The 10,933-nt window shown below is 40.1% G+C and overlaps 1 pseudogene; it reads left to right on the top strand.

Annotated features, from left to right (window-relative positions):
• Positions 1-1,114: 1,114 nt before the first annotated feature.
• On the top strand, positions 1,115-3,493 carry LOC149175394 (subtilisin-like protease SBT1.5 pseudogene; annotated as a pseudogene).
• The last annotated feature ends 7,440 nt before the right edge of the window (positions 3,494-10,933 follow it).

Raw genomic sequence — 10,933 nt, 5'->3', positions numbered from 1 at the left:
TAAATTCCTTAAATAATTTTTGTTAATAATTTTTTTCCTTAATAAACTAAAAATTCACCCGAGTCGATTTATTTTTATAGATTTTATTATATTTAAAAAATAATTAATTTGTGCCATATTTTTTTATTAATTCATTTAATTTTACTAACTAAATTAGGAAAACGTTAAATAATTATATTAATATAATAACAAATAAATACAATAACATTAATGATTACATATAAATGCAATACCAAATCTAATTACTTCAAGTTAGTGGGTAAGATTGACGAAACAACCCAGATTGAAACTGATGCCATAGGCCATAGGGTCTGCCAATTAAAAATTTGCACAATATAATTATGAAATCCACATAATATGTATATAAGAAAAAATTAATTAAAGAAATAAGATATCTAGAAAAGAACTAATGTTATTTTTTTGCTCTCACACCTACTTACATGTCTATTCTCAACAAATTCCCACAATATCTCTCATGATCCATAAAATCTCTCACCTAATGTCTTATTTTTGATAAAATCTAACTAACCATCAAATCTCTTAATTGTACTCTCCAACCTTCTCCTATTTACAATAATTCTTATTGTCCCTTATAATTATAAAAAATACAATTATTAATTAAATCTTAATTTAAAAACTAACTCCTTTAACGAACATTCAACTCTAAATTAGATGCGCCTATATCAAAAAAATACATTACCTCTATTAATTTTTATTTTTATTTATTAGTTTTTATTCTTATTTTAATTAAATGTGGTTAGGGTGACCGAAAAGTGTCAACGGTTACTATATATGCAGTTAAATAATTAGTAAATCTTAAATATTGCGGGGATTTCAATAACATTGACCTATGGGGTTGAATTCCCATGGACATTTTAAGTGTAAACATATCCCTAGCCTGGTCCATAACCCGGACAGGGACACCCTAAGATATTATTTAAGCACAAAGAGGTTGACAAGAGGGAGAGAAGTTAGGGGATTCACTTTTGGTGTTGTAAACCTTTGAGAAGGCAATGCTTCAAATTGTCTATCATTATTTGTGGATTTGCCTTCGATTAAGAGTTGTTATTCTGTAGACTGGTTGGGTTAGATTGAGATGAAACGGAATTTTACAATGGGCTTGCAGGCAATCTCAAGGTTGTTGTTATTGGTGTTGTGCCTGAGTCAACTGATGGTACTTGGATATGCAAGCGGTGAACGCAAGACATTCATTGTTCGAGTTGACGAGAACTCAAAACCTAGCGTCTTTCCCACGCACGAGCACTGGTACAGATCAAACGTTGCAGCTGCTGTGAATGCTGCCCTCAAAGCTGAATCGGGCACTCATATGGATGCAGAACCAGACCATTCCCTGCTGGTTCATGTTTATAACAAGGTGCTGCATGGCTTCTCGGCAAGGCTAACGGAGGAGGAAGCCGCTCGGATGGCTAAAACACCCGGCGTTCTTGCTATGTTACCGGATCGTGTACGGAATCTGCACACGACGCGATCCCCGCACTTTCTTGGCATTGACACGCCCAACGGAAGCGGTCTGTTGGCGGAGTCCGATTACGGCTCCGATGTGGTGATCGGTTTCTTGGATTCGGGGATCTGGCCGGAAAGGCGGAGCTTCAGCGATCAGGACATGGGCCCCGTTCCCAAGCACTGGAAAGGCGAATGCGAGATTGGGGTCGGATTTAACCAGTCGTTGTGCAATCGGAAGCTTGTGGGAGCGCGGTTTTTCTACCAAGGCTACGAAGCGATGCATGGTCCCTTGAACGAGAGTGACATCCGTTCGGCGCGGGACTCGGGCGGTCATGGCACACACACTGCTTCTACCGCCGCGGGCCGATACGTCGATGGGGCCAACATGCTGGGGTACGCGCCGGGAATCGCCAAAGGAATGGCGCCCAAAGCACGTATTGCGGTCTACAAGGTTTGCTGGTTTATTAACTGCGTGGATTCCGACATACTGTCTGCACTCGACAAGGCGGTCGATGACGGAGTAAACATTGTTTCAATCTCGCTCGGAGCGCCTGCTGGTACTTATGATATTGACAGCATTGCGATCGGCACTTTTGAGGCTGTGAAGCGTGGGGTGTTCGTTTCTGTGTCAGCGGGAAATGCAGGTCCCAATGCTTCGACGGTCCAAAACGTGGCCCCGTGGATCACTACAGTTGCGGCCGGCACTCTCGATCGTGACTTCCCTGTTGATGTCCGTCTTGGCAACGGGGAAGTTATCGGTGGCGTATCATTGTCAGGCGCAAAGGGATTGAGCCCACAAGGTCTGCTGCCTCTTGTCTATGCTGGTGACGCTGGTCGGGAGGGTAACAGCAACAAATCCTCGTCCTCCCTCTGCATGGAGGGCTCTTTGGATCCCAAGGTTGTGAAGGGCAAGATCGTGTTTTGCGAGCGTGGGGAGTTTGCCCGGGTGGCAAAGGGGTTGGTTGTCAAGGAGGCCGGTGGTGTGGGGATGATACTTTCTAACAAGCCCTCTGATGGAGAAAATCCTGAAGTGGACATTCATCTGCTTCCCGCCATTGCAGTGGGCAGCTCTGCCGGGGATTCGATCCGCCGATACATCCAATCTACGAAAAATTCGACCGCCACGATAACATTCCATGGCACCCAATTGGGGGTTAAGCCGTCTCCCGTCGTAGCTTTATTCTCCGGGAGAGGGCCCAATCCCATAACGCCTGAAATTCTCAAGCCCGATATTATAGCCCCCGGTGTGAACATTCTTGCTGCTTGGACCGACGCGGTTGGTCCTACGGGCGTCGCATTTGATAGCAGGCGAACGGAATTCAACATAATATCCGGGACCTCCATGTCATGCCCTCATGTGAGCGGAGTCGCTGCGTTGCTGAAAGGAGTGCATCCCGACTGGAGCCCCGCCGCCATCAGATCTGCTCTTATGACGACTGCCTACACTTATGACAATCTGAATAAACGCGAGGTGGCAATGAGAGATGAAGCCACAGGAAATGCTTCCACACCTTTTGCTTTCGGTGCAGGTCATGTGGATCCTCTGAGAGCTACGGATCCTGGGCTGATCTACGATTTGGGCATCGAAGATTATGTCAACTTTCTATGCACTCTTAATTATACACAAGAAGCCATCAGGGTTATCACTCAGTCAAATGTAAGCTGTCCTGCTCAAAAAGGACAGCCTGGGGATCTCAATTATCCCTCATTTTCTGCTGTTTTTTATCAGGGGCAGTCTTCTAATCTGTCGGCAAGCTTCATGAGAACGGTCACCATTGTTGGCCCCACCATTTCAACTTACACGGCCACTGTGACTGTTCCAACGGGGGTGGAGGTAACAGTAGAACCGCAAATCCTGAAATTTAGCAAGAGAGACGAGAAGTTGAGCTTCAAACTGAGCGTGAGCGCCAACCCTCTGAAATTTTCCACGGGAACCAATTCAGACACAGTCTTTGGGTTGTTGGCTTGGAGCGATGGCAATCACGTTGTACGGAGCCCAATTGCAGTAACCAGACAACAACCATTTTAACCACTATTGATTTCTGCTCCCATAACCGTTTTGCATTTACGTAGTTATGTTAGCACTAACAGCGGAGACAGATTTATGGGAATGCAGTTTTCTTCAGTCAAAGTTATATATTCTCAGTTGTGAGTTCTCTTAGTTCGCCGAGTTGAATGGTATTTCCATATTTGATCAACCTAAAGCTGGAAGCATGCATGTTGTCGTTTATTTTATATTTTTGGCTGTTTTAGTACAATGAGAATGCCCTTTTTCTAGGGCAGGTTGAGATCAATGTACTTCAGAGAAAACATCGAAAATATTAGAGAATCCCATTCCATCTAAGTCGCATCATATATTAATATTATTATAATTCTTTAAATGTCTCCTCTAACTACTATTGCAAATCTTGTTGGCCTTACCAAATAAAACCCTACCAATATCATTAATAATGTTGATTCAAAATTTTGTTTTTTTAATATTATCATATCACAATCATGTGAAAAACAATCAACCTATACCTTGCACTTTTTTTTTTTTCCATCTCATATGATTGTTTAGCTATATATTATTCATAGTTATATGCTTTTTTTTTTTTTCAATCTCATATGATTGTTTAGCTATATCTTATGCATAGTTATATGCTAGGTACTATATTTGTTTTTCATGAAAATTCATGGGCAGTGTAACCTTTTCATTTGGATTCCTAAGCCACATTGTAATTATATTAATTTTGAATGAGTGGGACTATAGAACTGGTTAAATTCAAAATAGCTATGTATTTTTATTTGTAATGTAAAATGTCAAATATCTCTATGAAGGGATAACACCTATATTGATTATGATGGTATAGGTTGGAAATTAGTGAGGAAAGGGGAAGGGTGAAAATTGTTGTTTACCCGAATACAACCCATCTTATTATTTTGTTGAGTTGAGTTTACAACCTATTTCCTTTCCACTTAGTCGATGAGGGAAGTGGTGGTTGACTAACTTTCAATAATTATGAGGAATGGTTGAATATTGTATCCAATAGTCCCTTATAGGTATGGGAAAGTACCTTTTTGAAGTTTTTTTAGTTTATTCATGGATTTGAATTTTTTTTTTAAGAAAATTCACATATAGAGATTGTGAGATGTAAATAAATGAGTTTGGGTGTCAAATTTCAATGAAAAAAAATTGTGCCAAAAATGTTCTTAGTTGATGGTTGAATTGTTGTGGTCCATTTGATTTGTTTTTGGATTGAGAAAATTAAGCACAAGTGTCCTTAGCTCGAGCTATAAAACAGGGCTATCTTCTTGGGTGTTTAGTTGAGCAAGCATTAAGGCACTCGGATTTGAGACCATTGAGGGGTTGCTAGAATAATGAAGGCTATCCATTTTAGAGAAAATTTGAAGGATAGAAATTTATTTTAAAGTAGACACTTGGATGAATCTTACTAGTCCCTAATATGCAAACTTTAAAATGTTGGCAATATTTTTGTAGAAATATTCAAATTTCTAATGAATTTATATGGTCTTATAAAAGTTGAAATTTTTTAGGGTAAAATCCTTTTCTTATAAAATTTGGGGTAAGAATAGAAATGCGCTAATCCTTTTTATGGGGAAAAAGCATTAAAAATTAGCCCATCTACAAAATTTAGCTCCTAAAGTTTTCCTTGACCCATTTTATTGTGCAAGCCAGCTAAGGTGATATTTATGGTTTTAAGTAGACCCTTTGCTCAATGGGTTGAAGGGAAACTCATTGATTTTCTGATTATGAATGATAATGCCTTTCATTATTCTACCTTCATTATGAAAGTTCCCCTTATGGCATCATGGTTTGGCTAGGAGATGCCCAACTACAAGATAAATTAAAACACATCTCAGTCTATGGTTGGGTGGAAAATGACTCACCCTTCATTAGTTGCATGCATGTGGTAAAGTTTAATAAGAAACGTGTCTTATGTTTTAAATATGAAATTAAAAAATTATGGCATGTTAATTAATATAGGTGTATGATCATGTGAAATCCTTAATGGTTTCATATTGATATTGTAAGTGGCTCTTTGTGATCCATAGTTATAGTTGTGCCCATGAATTTTCTCGTTAACATGAGTATAGAAGTTATAGAAATTCTCGATCCTTTCTTACCTTTGATGGCATTGTTGTAACAATCTTTTTAATAAGAAATTCATGGTTAGTATGGAAAAGTGTTAAATTTAGATAACAATGGTATGTTCTATGCTTAGCACAATTACTTCAATGTACTTTTAAGCAACCCAATGACAATTTCCGAATTAGTTTCCAATAAAAATCACATTAACAATAAATCACATTGACAGTAACTATAGATAGAACATAAAAATAAAATGCAGAAGACAAATTAGGGAAAAAAACCCAATGTGGGGAAGCCCTTTGATCAATTCTTTTTATTACTATATCAAATGTTCAGCAAAGAGTGAGAGAGTACAAAAGTCAAAATTAACTTCCCAAATCAACGTCAAAATAACCCTATCAAATCTACAGTCAACTATAGTCAAACTCAACCCTAACAATAAAGTCAAAGATGGTCAACAAAAAAGTCAAATAGCTAATTGAAGCTTGGTCAAACCCAGTCAAATTCAACTTGATAAGGTGGTAAAAGTCAGCCCAAAACAATCTTGAAAATTGAAGTCAAACTTGGTCAAATCTACGATCAAATTTGCGGTCAACCCTGCAGTGAGCTCTTTGATCAAATTGCCCAGAAATTCTCAGTTCCTGTGCCAAACTTTACGGCCTGCCAAAAACGAAATTTTCCCACAAAAATCATAGTCAAAGGATGAGTCAAAATGCTCAGTGAACGTTGGTCAAACTCCTGCAATAGTCCTTAAACTTGACCCTGGAATTTGCCCATTACATTTGTCATTTTGTCACATGTGTGAGAGAGAGAAGATATGCCCAATAGCTGTACGAACCAATGAGAGAAGGAGAGAGAAGAAATGTGTGTGATGATGATGCTAAATGAGGTGAGAGGGCACTTGTATTTATACAATTCGTTGAGGGTGAAGAGTCACATCCAATGGGCTTCATGAGCCTACATGATGATGTGGTCGACCTGAACAATTTGCACATGTGTAGGCATAAATTCAAAAACACACTTCGACTTGTCCAAATTAGATGATCTTTATATCAATTTTGGTCCTCTCGAAAAGAGGAATTTAATGCAATCATCATCTCCATCAAATGGGATTTCCCAAGGTGGAATTTGGCCCTAGTTGCTAATTTTAATACTCCCTCTCAACTAGGGAGAATTCCGCATGCCAATCCATCCATCATCATCGATCATCATGCCATCATGTCATCATGTACCATCTTTGTGTCTCATCTTATCTCTACTTTGTTGAACACTTATATGAATAATGAAGAAGAATTGATCGAGAGTGAGTCACAAGACCTTACCACTCTCCATTGACAAAAGTGAGTCCAGAGGTAGAACCTCATTCAGAATTGATCCCAAATAAAGTTGTTGAACAACATGCATCCTAGTCATAGGGAGTACGACAATACATGATGCGTCCATCAGTAGTACTATAATCCCTAACCACTTTTCCCAACTCATTTTCCAGATGAGAGGTACTTCCCATGAGTCCCGGACTACATGGGTAGGATGTATGTTGGGACATCAGCAAGAGAAGGTTAACCACTCATCCTTCTCATATTCCATACGAGAAGGTGATCCATTCATCCTATGCATATGTCAATCTTAGGGGAAGGTGAACCAATCACTGTACACACTTGTGTCATCAACTGTAGGGGAAGGTGAACCACTCACCCTACACACATGCGTCATCAATCGTAGGGGAATGTGAACCACTCACCCTACACACATGTCAATCATCATGGGGTATCATAGGGGAAGGTGAAACACTCACCCTGTACATAGTGCATCACTAGGGGAAGGTGAAACACTCACCCTATGGTCGCTCATAGCTCCGAGAAGTATGCCAAGCCTTGAGGAGATCCCAAAGAGCAATGTCCAACTCAAGTGGGACCCTCATGGGAGGGTCTTTCAATGACTCCAAGTCTCTCTCAAAAGGCTAAGAATTTTGACCTTCCCTAAGGGATTCATAAGGATGTCTGCAACTTGCTCATTAGTCTTGATGTGTTGAAGCCTTATTGATCACCGTTATACCATATCTGAGATAAAGTGGTACCTAATATCAATGTGTTTGGAGCGGTCGTGGAACACATGATTCTCTGAAAGAAGAATCCCACTCTGGTTGTCGCAGAAGATCACGATGGTATCCAACATGTGCTCAAATATCTCACTGAGGAGATTCTTCAACCAAACAAATTCACAACAGGCTATACTAGCTGCAATGTATTCCTCCTTGGTGGTGCTTAAAGCAATCGATTTTTTCTTCGTACTCATCCATGAAATCGAAGTAGACCCTAATGAGAATCAACATCCTGATGTGCTCTTTCGATCCACCACACTGCCAACCCAGTCAACATCAGTATATCCATGTAGCCTAAAATTCCTGACAGTGTATCCCAGTCCATAGTTGATTTTGCCACAGATATATCTCAAGAGATTCTTATCAGCAATCCATTGTGTGTGATGGGGCCCGACCATAAATTGACTCAATGTATTCATAGCGAAGCATATGTTTGGATGATATTTTACCAAGGACATCAAGGCCCCCATAAGCTATCTATATTTAGAAGGGTTTTGCAATTCAAGCTTGACAACACTTCTACATAGCTTCTTGGAGTTGAGTTCCATCGGAGTAAACACATACTTTCAATCCACCATCCCACATCTCTCGAGTAGATTCATAATGTATTTTCCTTGAGAAAGGAAAATCTCACTTGTCTTTTTCCAGACCTCCAGGCCTAGGAAGTAGTACATCAGTCCTAGGTCCTTCATCTCGAACTTGGAAGCCAACTCCCTCTTGCATTGATAAATGAGAGAGCCTACATCTATCATAAACAAAGACCAACTTCTTTGCAATGTAATTCAGGAATCTGCAAAAAGACCAACTTCCTTAGATCATATATCCATAAATATAGTGGGAAAAGCTCTGAAATTCAGACCAAAGATTCAGCGTGATGTCTTCTCAAATGGGTTTTTTTTTAGCTTCTGAAACATCACAGAAAAACAGTTATAGCGAAAATGCGATGATGACCTGTTTGGAGCAACGAAACTGTAGAATTCAAAGCTCTGATACCAAATGTTATGGAACCAGCTCACAAGAAGATAGAAAATAGAGATCAACGCCTTAGAATTCAGCCTCTTCGAGGGGGCAACCTCCTTTACATTACACAAATGAACAATTCTTGGATGATACAAATGAAAAGACCTCTTTTCTATATATAGGAGTCTAAGGGGTCATAACATAATCAGAGCCGACATAACCATAATAATGTAAGGGCACAATAATAACAATAGTGGGCTTCTATGTGGCACAATAGTAACAATATGGGCACTACATGGGCACATCAATATAATAAGTGGGTTGTACTAATAAAAATAAGGGGTTACACTAGTAGTATAGGGGCCTAACACAACATCACTGGGCGATGGTGGAACTATTGAATGAAAGGGAGGCAGACAGTCCATTGAGACAATGCGTACTCCCACATCGGATTGTGTAGTTTCATCAACGAAGAGGGATAAGCAAGGTTTGACATTAAGATTTCTTAAGGCAGTACTCGAACCGGTCCCAGAGATAAGCTAACTTCATCTGGATTTTTGGAGCTTGAAATTGTAAGTCACGAAAGCACTACCAAAAATCAATAACAGATTCATGCAGGGCCTTCCGTTGTTGGTAACAGTTTCCGGTCAAGATGGTCTGGATCAAAATGATGGAATATGTCTTCAATAGGATCAAAAAAGTGCTACATGAGTGCACGGTGTTCACTGGTAGGTTGAGCACCCACTGAAATGGGGATTCAGGAAGTGCGAATGCAAGCAGCGGATCGATCTGTTCATCAGTAAACTCATCTTCCTCATAAATCATGAAAATAAAGTTATGTAATTGCTTAGTCTAGGCCACTTCTCCTTCACCATCATACATGTGAGTGGACAAGAGATTGAAAATATTCTTCGAGATGGAGACATATTCACGGTTCGAAAAATACCTCAGGGGAAGAAGAATGCAAGACTCCATGAAAGATATGCAAAGGTTCAAAACTGGATGAGAGGACACTACTTATCATCAAGCCCTCCTTCTAGCACTAGAAATGTCAACAGTGCTGGACCCGCCAACATGTCAAGGGGATCTCCCCGGTAAGAAGTCCCAATTAGACCTCAGATCGTTTGGTGTAGGAGTCCCAACAGTGGGTCATAAGGCAATGCCTTGACCACGATGTTGCACAGAGGCAAGTAAGATAACTCTGTCAGTAGCAAGGGTGTGACTGATGCAGTGAGTCAAGGAATGAATATGAGAGGTTCCAACACTTCAAAGGGAGAGGAAGCTGAAGGTGAGTTCCAGCTTGAAAGGGATCAGTCCCAACTCAGCTAGGAACACACAACACAAAGGACATGCACAACTTCCGGCAAAGCAGTCGACACAAATGTGATATTCACAACATATAAGGTAAGATAACACGAAAAACACTCACGGATCAGTCTGAGACGAGTGTGACAGTTGATATAACCAGGTTCATGAGAAAGGTCTGTTTGATGTATGGCAGAGAAGTCGACATGGATGGTGACAACATTAATAGCATATGCAACACATTAACAACAAGATTCATATAATTTCATGTGAATCAGTTCATACACATGTACTTAAGTTAAACAACATATATCATTAAGGAAACCAGAGTAGTCCAACTACAATAACAACATATGCATGAAAATGTGTTGGTTCTTATTATTAAATAAGTGTAAGTCACAATCATAGAGTACACCATGTAAACCTGTTAGCCCCATCACTGGAAAGTTACAGCCACATCCACCTGCTCTTCCAAAGAGATGTACTAGCTCCGTGTAGTGGAGAATCCAAGGCGTGTTACATACTATCCAAGCCTTCTTCAAGATAGTCTTAGTAGAATCTTGGCTAAAAAAAAGCCCTTACAATGAGTTATGAGGGACTATCTATAGAAAAGGGTGGGGTGACCCTTGACATTCCCCTTTGTGATAGTTCAACTACCCTCATGAATCTTCACCTACTCTATGACTGTTACATCCAACTGTTGACACTCGACTTACACTTGACATGACTCAACACTACAATGCACATGTACTCATGTCAGAAAACATAGCTTGACCAAGCCTTGCAAGACATCATTGACACTTGGTACACTCTAGTGAGACCAACTCCTTGACATGCTTGTGATGGTGAAGCTGGTGAGCTGATGCCAAGCTTGGTTGTCCTTGATGGTGTGCATGCACCTCATGGTGACATCTTGCTGAAGCGAACTCTTGCCTCCATTGCAACTGATGCATTAGTTCGACCCCTTCATCCAACTCATCTGCTAACATGTGCATGGTCTTCTTGGGTAC

This window comes from Pinus tabuliformis, chromosome 4_1 (genome assembly GCF_031772625.1).
Source record: "Pinus tabuliformis cultivar Carrire ecotype Pingquan chromosome 4_1, CPIR1, whole genome shotgun sequence".
In the NCBI taxonomy this organism is placed as follows: Eukaryota; Viridiplantae; Streptophyta; class Pinopsida; order Pinales; family Pinaceae; genus Pinus; species Pinus tabuliformis.
The sequence above is the reverse complement of the archived record's forward strand: the minus strand, read 5'-3'. Positions and strand labels throughout refer to the sequence as shown.